Raw genomic sequence first — 13,207 nt, 5'->3', positions numbered from 1 at the left:
TGGGATAGCTTACATATTCTTTATTGGGATAGTTTACATATTCTTTATTGGGGATAGCTTACATATTCTTTATTGGGATAGCTTACATATTCTTTATTGGGATAGCTTACATATTCTTTATTGGGATAGTTTACTTATTCTTTATTGGGATAGCTTACATATTCTTTATTGGGATAGCTTACATATTCTTTATTAGGATAGCTAGCTTACTTATTCTTTATTGGAATAGTTTACTTATTCTTTATTGGGATAGTTTACACATTATTAATTGAGATAGTAATACACATTATTAATTGGGATAGTTTACTTATTCTTTATTAAGATAGTTTACTTACTCTTTATTGATTGGGATAGCTTACACATTCTTTATTGGGAAAGTGTACATTGTACTTGAATATAAAACTGCATGTGTGCTTACTTATTCTTTCATCATGTGGTAATTAGACATCTCACACAGTAGAAAGAGATTCCTCTATCGAGCTTAGGATGAAAAAATATTAATAATAGGAAACTACTTACAACCTATTGACAGCGTTTGATGAAGTGTTAAAAACTCAGAATTTGGGATTGTCGAGGAGGCTGATACACTAAAATGAGGAATAAATAACATTCTCATATCCTGAAGTTTGTCTTTGTGAAATGAGATCCTATGCACTTAAGGTGTCTGTTTGTGGATATGGAAGACTAACTTTTGTTGATAATTTATGGATTATTCAAATTCATGGCTACCTTTCAATCACAGTTTGAAGTGATTGGAAGGGACATCATGCATTACTATTTCTGATCGCCAGTATCTATCTTCTTTTTCAGAAATTTTGGTCATTCATCATTGAAAGTTTGTTGCAGTTTCGGTGAAAAAACCCCAAAACGAGTCTTCTCTTTTTAAAAAAAAAATTGTAAAGCTTGATGGATACATAATTGTGATCGATTATGAACGAGAGATATTGGACCATTTTACGGCCAATTACCACTTGACGAAATATCGACAAAAAGGTTGTCAAAAAGTACTATGTATAGGTGTAAAATACATCAAAGTTTTAATGTACACAGGTTATGATGTGTAATCAAAGACAGGGGCCTGTTGATGATGTATTAGAAATCAGATTTGCTGGTTTGATTTCTTTCATGTGTTCAGATGTTCAGCTTCTGAGGATCACTCAAAGAAAAACTTGTGCAATTAGGAAAATTTTATTCCATTATTATCTTGCTTTGACTGACTATATAGAAACTTATTTAGAGAAAACAAGTGTATATATATATGGAACTGATTTTTATTCAAGGGCAGAAATTTAATGCAAATATGAGAGATTTCAGAAGTGTGAAGTTTATATTGAAATTTAAGTGCATGGCCCATGTTTGACATTTTAGACATGTGTGATTTGAAAATGAACTTCATGCTACAGTTGGAGAACAATGAAACAAATAAAGAGTTGGTGTGACTCTGTAGTATGCTAAATTTGTGTTCACAATATTATAGCATGAAAAAGTGAATGTTTGCAAGAGCAATAAAATTAGAATCTTTTTAAATTAAATAAGTTTTACAAAATCAGATAGCTAATCAAATCATTTGAATTTTGTTAAGTTTTTATTATGAAGCCGTAATAATCTTCTTCAACTTTGCTTAACCCATCGTGGTGAAGGAAACTACTAAAACAGTATGTGGCAGCGATGAAAGATGTGTTCCCCTTTATATTTCAAGTGGTTCCCTTGATTTGCAATCATACGTATGTATTACCAATAACTGTTTTTAGTTTGAAATCAATCATTAGAGGCATAACCTGTCAATGCAGTGGCTCCAGTTTCCCTTTGATGTCAATAGCAGCCATGAGAGAACTGTTGCGACCAATTTCAGATTCTGTTCTGCTCCTTGTGTAGATTCCTCTTCAAGCGGCTTAGAGTTTTAGCCAGCATCTTATAGTAACAACCAAGTGTTGATGGCTAGTTTCAAAAAAAGAGGGATTTCTTGTTGGTAAATTTACATCTAGGTTGGTTAGTTAACGATACGATCATCTAATGACAAAAGAACATGAAATATGCTTTCAGAGAGTAATGCAATCCACGATTGAAAAAATAAAATGCATTTACTGAATAGGAAATATTTGAGGAAGTTATTTAGGTAAATGTATCGGTACTGTATTAGGTATTACTTGGTTTTTGTGAAGGCAGTGTGTGACAATGGAATGTTTGAGATTAATTCTATGTTAAATTGAAGAAATCAGACCCAGGTTACACCGATTTTATGTCTATCATTTGATATGATTTCACATTCATTACTTTTCAGAGAAATGGTTGAAAAATGTAAATGAAGTGACTGGAGATGAAGATAAAGCAAGGTTTCACCCTTCATTGATTCAGCCCCCTGCTCTATTCAAAAGTTTGGGCAGAGGATATTGACTTGAAATTCAATCGCAGATCTTCCATTGGAGCACCAGTTAGTGCTGTGATCCATTAATAATTTGCTGAACCCCTTCTTCCTCCCAGTCTCCCCACAAAAGACACTACGTTTTAATTCTTTGCCAAATTGATTAGAATTAAATTGAACTTTTGTAGATAATCAAATATAAATTCCTCAGTTTCACCTATCCTTGAGAAAACTTGGAAAACCGATCACTTTTGAGTCAGATACTGAAGCAATGATGAAATCATCTGTGTATTTTCAGATCTTGTAATCGTTTGAAGTGGAGTTAAGATTTTAATTATGTTTACAATTAACAATTACTTTTATCTTTTCCTAATGATCTAAAAGTAATGATTTTGTCAGGTACAAATAAGTTTTGTGACTCTAGTGTTACGGAGAAGACATCTAATTGATGTTTCATGTTTTTGGATTTTCTCTCAGCTTTTTTGATCTGACATGTCCATTTTTCTGTACATTACAAAGTAATTAATCTTTCTTCTTCTTTTTTTTAAATTCTTGTAATCATGTAATATTTGGAGCCTCTAGTATTAAAAAGAAATTAAAGTCAAATACAAATTAACATTTTTGATCAGACAGTTTTCCATCAATTGCACATTCTGGAACTAATTTTGTATTGGTCACGCAATTGTACACAGAAATAGATCAGTGCAGTGTCAAATCAAGGATGGGTGTTGTCAAACTTTACAATTCACACGTAAAAGCACTTTATTCCAAGAAATTTTTTATGTAAATAAGGTAGTGGAAGATAATAAAGCGAGTTGTCATTTGAGCAAAAGCTTCCTTTTTGGGCAACATTGTGCAAGAATGTGGCATCGTGTGTGCAGACCTTCTCGGGGTATCGATGGATGTTTACTCTGCATCAATCATAGCTCTATTTGGTCGAAGAAATAAAACCTGAAGTTTAGTGAGCCGTGACTTTTGCAAACTGTAATTATTAGATTGGCTCATTTCAGGGGAAAATAAGCTAGAAATTACAGTGCATGATTTAAGCGATTAGGCAGGTCACAAATCTCCATTCAACATGACAAAAATGGGTCTATAGAAATAATCATTAATGAGCACTGGTGGAAATCAAATTTCTGAGGACACCTGTGGTTGTGATTTGGATAAGTAGCATAAAAACAGGTGCTTCCTCCGGCTATGCAGTGTTGCTTTAAAATCCCCAATAAAAAAACTACATATTCATAACAAATTTATCTTCTTCCTATATCTCTTCAATTTTCAAGATGCCGATTTTTACAAATACTTGGTCTTTTGAAAAGACACACAATAGATACTTTAAAACATATTGACAGGTCCGCAGTGAATGGGGAGATATTGCGATAACGATGAGGTGCCATCAGTTTTCCCTATTGGCTAAAATTCTGAAATTTTTATTTCAGAAATCTTTTTTTCTGGAATGAAAATTGGTTTGGGGTAATAATAAACTTTTACATCAGGGCATAATGTAATTGTGAAAATAGATGGATCAGATTGTGATCAGCCAGAGGTTTGAATTTTGAGTAAAACATTTTTGCATGATCGAATGATTACATGTGTTATTTGTTGGTGAAAATTAACTGACAGGTAGTATCGATGCACTGTCAATGGATATTGTAACTAGCTAGTGAAATCCCTAAAAATGGCCTCATGCATACTAATTTGACACAAAACTGTATACGAAACTGCATGACAATTTTAAAGATTAATCTGATGTGCATCATATGGAGATGAAAGTTGCTCTACATGAAGAGTTACTTATGAAAATTGAAACTATCATTTTAAGGCTGAAGTTTCGGAATACAAAAGTCTGCGATACATTAGTCATTGAATGAAGTGGATAGAACTTAGTACTGTTTTTCAAGTAGAAGTGTAAAGTAGTTCTTTATTCTTCAGTGATGGGTATGAGTGCTTTGCAATAGAGAAATAATTCTATTGTATGAGATATATCAGTGCAGACAGATACTTCCTTGATTCATTAGCACCAATAGGCTTCATTTCTTAGTAATGGCAATGCTCTGATATGTAACTGGGAATTCCCTCTCTGTCAAACTAAATGTATTCTATTAAGTTGCAATTGAAAAGTTTTGTTTGTTTTACATCCCTTTGAGAATTTTTCACTCATATTGAGACATAACCAACGGCAGGTGAAAGTGCCTCAAATTAGACCTAAGCATGGAACTCAGGGCCAGTAGCAAAATGCCTACCACAACACGGAACCTCAGATTATAAGGTCCGCAACTTCCAAGCATCTGGCAAAGGAACAGTCACTATCCATGTTTATGTCTTAGGTTTGATGCAGCTAAGGTTACTAGTGGAGTTTGAACCCACAACCTCCTCAACATGAAGCAAGTGCTTTAACCACTGAGCCGCCGTGACGAGTGCAACTGGGGAAAAATGTGATTTTTTTTAAATATGAAATTTAAATTCACTTACTTTCTCTAAATTCTCTTTTTGGAATTTGTAAGGGAAGTAATTTTGCATAAGAACACAAAACAAAGCCAAGTAATGATCCCTAGATTTTCACAACCCAGTTTAACTATTTTAAAATGGCCATCTTTTAATAGAAATGTCTGATACTTTATTCTGGGGAAATTTCTTTTCAACCAAATGCATTGCATTATTTTACTCCATTTAAAATTCACTCAAAGCCATTTATTTCTACTTTAGGGTGAGGGGTTCATTTGGATTTGCCTAGTTTTTAATTCACCCATTCAGGATGAGAGCGAAAATAAAACAGTGGTTAAAATTTCCTTGTGTACAATAGCTACAGGTATTTTTTTTCCTTTTGATGCAAGAATCTGTTCATTTCGAATACACCAATAGAAATATTTGTATGCAATATGATATAGTAAGGTGTATACATGTTGCAATGCCATATTCAAAATTTGGTATTCACATTAACATCACAAGATCAAATTTGAATGAGATCAAATTTTTATGGGTTTTTTTTTTTTTTTTTGGATATATATAGTTAGAAATTAATGAAAATTTGAACTTTTAGAATTTTTAAAAATGTTTTTCAGAGGCTGAAATTGGTATGTGTCATTGGATGATACGTTATATAACACCATTAATAATCCAGTTAATAATGGCATGATGAGGATGAAGTTCTACCTTCTCCCATCTATAAAATTTAAATTCCTAATGTGAAAAGTTAAACTTGAATTTAATTTTATTGACAGTAACCATTAAGAAGGCCGTCACCAGATCTTGTCTTGTAATTTTATCACACATGTATCCACCAAGCAGTGGAGATGAAAAAATATACACTCCCAGACCGAAATGAGTTATAACTAAGTTATAACTAAAGTATAACTTAATTATACCTAGGCCTTGAGGTACAAAAAAGTTATAACTAAAAAGTAACTTTTCTGGACTTAACCATTTTCATGTATAACTAAAGTGTAACTTTTTGAACTTTGTCATTTTCATGTATAACTAAAATGTAACTTTTCTGGACTGTGTCATTTTCATGTATAACTAAAGTGTAACTTTTTGAACTTTGTCATTTTCATGTATAACTAAAATGTAACTTTTCTGGACTTAGCCATTTTCAAGCATATCCAATATTTATGTACCAGTTTTGGGACTTTGTCATTTGAGGGTGGGGTTACCAATACTTTTTGACACTTTCATAGTAATTAACTGAATGTTAAAGACCTATCTCATGACCCTTTGGTCTGTGAAAATGTAGGTGGAGCCCAATCTAAACAGATGTTATTTACCTGGAGTGGCCAGGGTCTACCAAGGTGTTAATTGCTATATCCCATGACACTCTAAGAAATACAGACAAAACATGGTAGAAATCTACCTGTCCATGCTGTCTTGATATACACAGGACCTGTCTCAGGGACCTCTGCAGAGTTTCTGTGGTCATAGTGTAGGTTGTATTCCTACATGTAAGGGTAGATGACACACATTCTACACCCACCCCCTCTCTCTCAGTCATTGACTCAATGAATAATTTCTGTTATAAATATAGAGGTATAAAAAATTCATGACATAAATTATTTCAATAAGTTATAAGTTTTAGAAATTATTGTGCAAATTATTGTTTGATTTCTGATTGTGTAATTTATAATACATGTATATAAAGGGGGAAAAAATACTATTGAAATTCCAGTGTTCAGAGGTCTTTTTAAAAACAATTGAATTACAAGAAAATAGCAGTTGTGGACAGGTCAATGCTATCAAAACTCTGGTATACTGGGCTTCCTCAAGATCTAAAGAATGCCTGTAGATACTGGCTGTTATTGTTATCAAAACACCTCTCTGGGGTAGCTGGAGACCAGTGTCTGCAGATGTCCCTCCACCTGAGATCTATTGTTAAATGTTTGATTGACAGGCAGTTTACAATTTTGGGGCATTATCTTAAAATTGGGTCTTTAACTGGATTGACTTCTGTAAATTTTTAGTGATTATTCACTTTCAAACACTTCAGTGAACTGTGTCATTTCTTATTTTGCCACAAAAAAGCTAGTCAGAGGGAAATTTCAATGTTGAATTTTTAAATCTTTTTCTTTTGGGGTGATGATTAAGGAATTGATCAGAAATTGCATGAAAAAATTACAAAATCCAGGATCCTTACTTATAGAATAATAAATGCATTGTACGATCAATAAAACATTCTATATATTATATTTTTAATGAACTTTATACGCTGATACAACCCGTGAGAATTCAAAACACCATGTATGATGATTGTTGATCAATTACCACTAGGTGCTATTTATGGAGAATGGCAGGTCAAATTGTTTAATTGAAACGAATAATGAACTGAACACATGTATGAGATATGTCACAGTATTTATTAAAAATAAGTCCATATGGACTTCTGTTCCATGTTAAAAGAGACACTATTCATCAATTTAGGTATGCATAGTCTATCAAAATCAAATTAAGGCATATATATAAAAACGTCTTTTCCAAAAAAGTATCAAAAAATATTTCTATATTCAAATCTCATTGGTAAATGTGACACAAAACAAGGTATGACTGTTAAATGATGTCTCTGTTCTGGACATTGAACATGTTCATGTTATATTCCTGTTCAATCCTGTTAGGAACTGTGAAAACAAAACAAAGTTTTTCATTTGTAGTCATGTCCTGTTACTTTAACAAAAGTTTCTAATCTCCCAATGAACGTTTCCTTGAATCGAATTATTTTGTTGTCTCAACCTGTTCGTCCACAAGTAGTCTTTTGAAGAAAACCACACGGACCTACTCTCCAGCTAAGGTCAAAAGGACTGCTTGTTCCTCAGATTTCAAAGGTCTTTTACATAGGCTCCAATAACAGCAACCCTGTCTGTTCCCTTTCACTGCTGTCAAACTTCAGAGCTTGGGACAACGTCAGTAGCTGCTGATGAACACAAACCGCAAATGCTATTTGGGTTTCAATATGTTGGATGCCATGGAAAAGGCATCTCAATTATCCATTACAATCCTCAAAATAGAAACAAGATGAGCACCAAAGTGGTCCAAGATCCTCAACTTTTTCTGTCAGGTGTAGGATCATATATCAAACTCTTTGTCTCATTCTGAATCTCCGTCAACATATATGATATGGCAAGAAAGCAGGTTCTTCAGCAACATCTTGAAGCAACTAAAAACAAAACAAATATTGTAAAAGTACATAAATAGCACAAATGTTTCCATATAATGTTCGGTGCAACATGTCATTTGATAGGCTATTATATATATCGATCATATAACCTATGATATCTATAAATCACAATGTGACTGATGACGTAAAAAAGAAATAAGTAAATAAATCTGCTTGACATTGCATTTAAACATTTTACAATTTGAAGTCATTTCTGAGGGGAAATAAAAATTCACAAATAAAATGTAATAAATAAAATAATGGCTACATGCCGGGCTTGTAACTTACGATTATGAATATTGGATCATTTACAAGCATCAGAATATAATGCATAAAACGAAATCTAGGAACTTGTTACCTTTCAACTACATCAACAGTTACGGTACACAATCGTAACGAAAACTAACCTGGTTAAATGATTTCTCATGAAAGGCATCGATAATCATAATGGCGACAGGGCCAGCAGTTTCACACGCCACACTTCGATTGTCGAAATTTTCTGATGAAATGTTGTCTTTTCCTTGTTGCATTCGCCAAAGGGATACTTTGAGTGTTGGATTAGACTTATCGGCATGGAAAACCTGGTAGCTACCACGTTTGTGAGGGTACATAGCTTCGGAGCAGTGACGAGTGTTTCGCTTTTAATTTTATTTCAATCTTTGTTTTTAAAATGGCGCCTTCTTCGTTTACATCCGGAATAACCGGAAGTGTGCGAATCGGGTATTTACGTAAAAATAAAAATACGTTTGATTGTTCCTGATCAATTTCAGCAAAACTGATGAATAACTAAAAAAAATCTCACGTATATACTTTACGATTTTTAATCATTTGAAGTCATAAAGGTTTTGAATTCCTTGATTCCGGTATTTCCTCTAATCGCTGATTGGTCAAATCGGCTCCGCTCTCCATTTTCAAACAAGATAGCGTCGGTTCAAGAAGGTGAAAGTTGAAAGGTTCTATTATTACTTTGTTCAACGAACCATGTATGCCCTTATGGAGTGGATAGAGGAAGAAAAGGTCAGCATCATAACCATATCACGCATCAAAGATCCAAGAAAGGAGTTTTGCCAGTATAAAGTTGGGGATTTGGTGAAAGCCAGCTGCCATGGCTTTTCTGACGTGCATCCCGCCAAGATCTTAGGTAGGCCTTTTCAAGCAAGTTTCTGTTTACAATATTTACACAAATTTTGTCAGAATGTATTAAGTTTATTTTAACTTGAGGATAATTAAAACTGCAGTTGGACTATACAGTCCTACATATTAGCCCTTCTTGATTCCCTCCATTTTGTTGACAAAATACATATTCTTATGTGGACAAACATTTTTAAATAATAAAAGTACGATTATGAAAATTTACATGATTTAGAAATAAGAAAATGTGTTTATAATAGTATAGAATTTCCCTTCCCTAAAACTGAAAAAAATATTTATATCTTTAAGAAAATATTTGCTTGCCCTCTAGGCCTCTCCCGACTAGGGATAAAAAGGGTCGAGTAGGAAAGTAGGGAGAAAATTCTTTTTTATTCACATGAAGTTAAAAAAGCTATAAATTAGATAAGAAAATTTCGGAATGAGTAATAAAAAAAATGTTAACTGGAGGTTAAAAAAGTTTTTGAGTCTTTTTTTTGTTAATTTTTAATAATAATAATAAAGCTTTGAAATAAATGGATTGTGATTTTCTTTTATCTTGGCTTCTTTTTCTTATTCTAGATGATGGAGCTGATGCCTGGTAGTGGGATCTACATTTATCCCAAAGATATACAAGCTTTATATAAGCAAAAAAAAAACCCAAGAAGTGGAACTTTTCAGGAAGGGGAACCTAACTGGTGCAAATGAAAAGACCATTTTAAACACTATTCCTGGTAAGAGATTATAATCTAATTAATAAATTCTTTATATAACACTAATAACAAATTGTTTAACTTCGAATAAGAATAATCAGTCGCCCACATTTCTTTCAATTTGTGAAGATGTATTTAAAAGGTGAAAACAAAAAAACTTGTAATTTCTGACATCCATCTTTTAAATTGGAGAATCAATGACAGTTAGTTACTAGAGTATTTTCTTTTTTATTTAAAGACGATGCCGGGATTCAGAGGCCATTGTCAAGTTTTCGATGAGGACCAAGATTAGTTCCCAAGTCAGCCTCCAGAACATGAAACAGACCTAGCTTTTATACATTCAGTAATGTGATATATATATATATATATATATATATGGGATTCCCATCATAAGGGATTGTCCAATTTTTAATGTGATAATATGTACAAAGAGTTAGTGATGAATATTTTATTTATATTTTTGTGCCAAACTTTATAAATGATTGATTGTTTGATGTTTTCCGCCACCCTCAACAATTTTTCAGTTATCTGGTGGCACCCAGTTTTTATTGGTGGAAGAGAGAACCCAGATACAATGTACCTTGGAAGAGACCACCGACCTTCCGAAAGTAAACTGGGAAACTTTCTCACTTACCGGCGCGAGCGGGATTCGAACCCGCGCCGACAGAGGTGAGAGGCCATGTGATTTGGAGCGCGATGCTCTAACCACTCGGCCACCTTTATAAATGAAATTAATATACCAATAATAGTCGCTGTTTATAATCGGTAATGTCTTATTATCCCCATCTTTTTTGTAACTTTTCCATAACTTTTGTCGGGTATAACTTTTTTGTAACTTTTCCATAACTTTTGTCGGGTATAACTTTTATGTAACTTTCTCCATAACTTTTGTTGGGTATAACTTTTTTGTAACTTTTCCATAACTTTTGTCGGGTATAACTTTTTTGTAACTTTTCCATAACTTTTGTTGGGTATAACTTTTTTGTAACTTTCTCCATAACTTTTGTTGGGTATAACTTTTTTGTAACTTTTCCATAACTTTTGTCAGGTATAACTTTTTTGTAACTTTTCCACAATTTTTGTTGGGTATAACTTTTTTGTAACTTTTCCATAACTTTTGTCGGGTATAACTTTTATGTAACTTTCTCCATAACTTTTGTTGGGTATAACTTTTTTGTAACTTTTCCATAACTTTTGTCAGGTATAACTTTTTTGTAACTTTTCCACAATTTTTGTTGGGTATAACTTTTTTGTAACTTTTCCATAACTTAAGTATAACTTTTTGATAACTTTTGTGAAGTATAACTTTTTTGAAGTATAACTTTTTGATAACTTTTATGCACTTGTTGTATTCATGTTGAAATAAAAGATGATAACTTATACATGAGTATAACTTTTTTGTACCCGAGTTATAAGTAAAGTATAACTTTATTTGAAGAAGTGGTTCCAAACTCCGATAACTTAGTTATAACTTTTTTGTAACTTTTCTTAGTTACAAAGTTATAACTTAGTTATAGTTTTTTTCGGTATGGGCTGCCTTAGCAGCGTAACATCAATACCTATAGGGTTCGAAATGTCACAGGTCATCAATTTCTGGAGAGTATTTTGTTATGCCATATCCAGACACCTGATAGTTGAAGAATCTTTTCATTCTTTCGCAGTCTTTTGTCATTGTATAGATGGAAATTTGTGATATGTATCTCAGTACTGAATAAGTTTCAATTCTATTGAATATGATAATAGGATATTGAATATCGACAATGTAAAGCAGACGGCAAACTGGCGCATACTAACACAGCTTTTGGATCAAGTCAAGTGTAAGTTTTCTGGTGAAACAATTTATCTAAAACTTGTTGCTATGTGATTTTTCTAATTTAAGATGACATGCCATTATAAATATGGTGGATATATATAAGAATTTTTACTGATCTTGTACAGCTGTAAGAGATCATGATTTTATCATTTCATTTTACATTTATGACCTTGCTGACACATCTCCTGTTAAAAGGGGATTATGAATTTGGACTTACAATATATGGATATAAGCAATTAATGAATGCAAAATGGTAAGAACTTGAGAAAATAAATGATTTTACTGGTCTTTAAAAGTATTAAATGATGCTCTAATCAGAGTGCTATTTTTGTTTATTGCTGCTTTTGTAGGGGATCTTCTCGTAATGTTTTTTTCTTCTACGAATCGCCCCTCATTGCCCTGCAGCCACCTGATTTTTTTTTTTTGATGATTTGAAGTCGTGATTTAGTGATATTTCCAGAGTGGTTTATTGGTGTTTTTGAGAAGCATTGATCTTCAGCATGAAAAGACCTTTCTGTAATTCTCCTTCTCTCAGATCGGTACCTCCTAATAACAACATCTGGGATCAATCTAAAGATATATAAACATCATTTAAACTCCAGTTAAAATTGCCCAATGATTCAAGTAAATAATTACCTTTCTTTTGAAACATAATGAACCCTCTATGCCACATCGGTCATTCTGTAATAAAATAATATATCTGTCTGAGAATATATGGTAACAGGATCGAATCTATGCACAGGATCGTGACCCATTGATGGTAAGACTGCTATAGGTTATAAAGTTTAAATCTCAGAAAATTATAGGTCTAATTATTAAAAGTTCATGATATATTATTAGTTCTACGAGATATAATTTATCATTTATTGTTTTTTAAGTCTACATGTTTCATGTTCAAATAAAGGAATTTCTAAGTGCGTCAGGTCTTAAAAATGACTACTCCATGGGAGGTACAAGATTTTTGTTTGATATGAAAGATAAAGTTAAAAATCTTTATTGTTTGAACTTTGAATAAAAAGAATATTGACTAGTTAATGTATGCTAGGATTTTATATTCAATTTTCAAATCGATAATGGGTTTTACTTAATGTCATCAATTTTAAAATGATTGAATATTTAATCTCTGTAAGGATCTAGTTTAAGAATTGTATTTGTATTTGAAAATTAACCTGGCATCACATTAAAAGGGAGAAAATAAACCATTTTTGAAATTCTAAATGTGATTCAGGGTTGTCAATGCACAGGAATGATGGGTAGGGAAACCAATGATAATGACACTGAACATCACACATTTCCTTGTTTGATCAGACGTTAAGACTGATTAGGGTTTTTCAGTAGCTCACAGCTAGGGATTCAGACAAGTGGTGCCAAAGTATTGATCCACAGGGCCAACAGTGTCGCAGTTGTGCATCATCTAGGTAAACTCTCCGATCGTTCAATAGGTGGAGTCAAATAAAATGTTCACGTCGACTCAATAATCTTAGTATCGAAATAATTCCAAAATTGGTTCCTGGCTATTTAATTGGTTACAGATACATTTATTTGAAGAC

The 13,207-nt window shown here is 32.7% G+C and overlaps 1 protein-coding gene and 2 long non-coding RNA genes across 8 annotated transcripts in view; all 3 read left to right on the top strand.

Annotated features, from left to right (window-relative positions):
• Nucleotides 1-1,456, top strand: part of LOC125680279 (uncharacterized) — a 1,860-nt gene extending 404 nt beyond the window's left edge. Inside the window, exon 2 of the long non-coding RNA XR_007371924.2 lies at nt 811-1,456. This is a non-coding gene — a long non-coding RNA (uncharacterized LOC125680279). The remainder of the gene's footprint in view (nt 1-810) is intronic.
• Nucleotides 1-13,207, top strand: part of LOC125680130 (homeobox protein cut-like 1) — a 56,728-nt gene that overhangs the window by 4,942 nt on the left and 38,579 nt on the right. The window lies entirely within an intron of this gene.
• On the top strand, nt 5,678-11,226 carry LOC125654331 (uncharacterized). The gene is made up of 3 exons (XR_008802152.1): nt 5,678-9,144; nt 9,714-9,865; nt 10,083-11,226. It is a non-coding gene; the product is annotated as an uncharacterized LOC125654331 (long non-coding RNA).

This window comes from Ostrea edulis, chromosome 1, assembly GCF_947568905.1.
Source record: "Ostrea edulis chromosome 1, xbOstEdul1.1, whole genome shotgun sequence".
Classification (NCBI taxonomy): domain Eukaryota; kingdom Metazoa; phylum Mollusca; class Bivalvia; order Ostreida; family Ostreidae; genus Ostrea; species Ostrea edulis.
The sequence above is the reverse complement of the archived record's forward strand: the minus strand, read 5'-3'. Positions and strand labels throughout refer to the sequence as shown.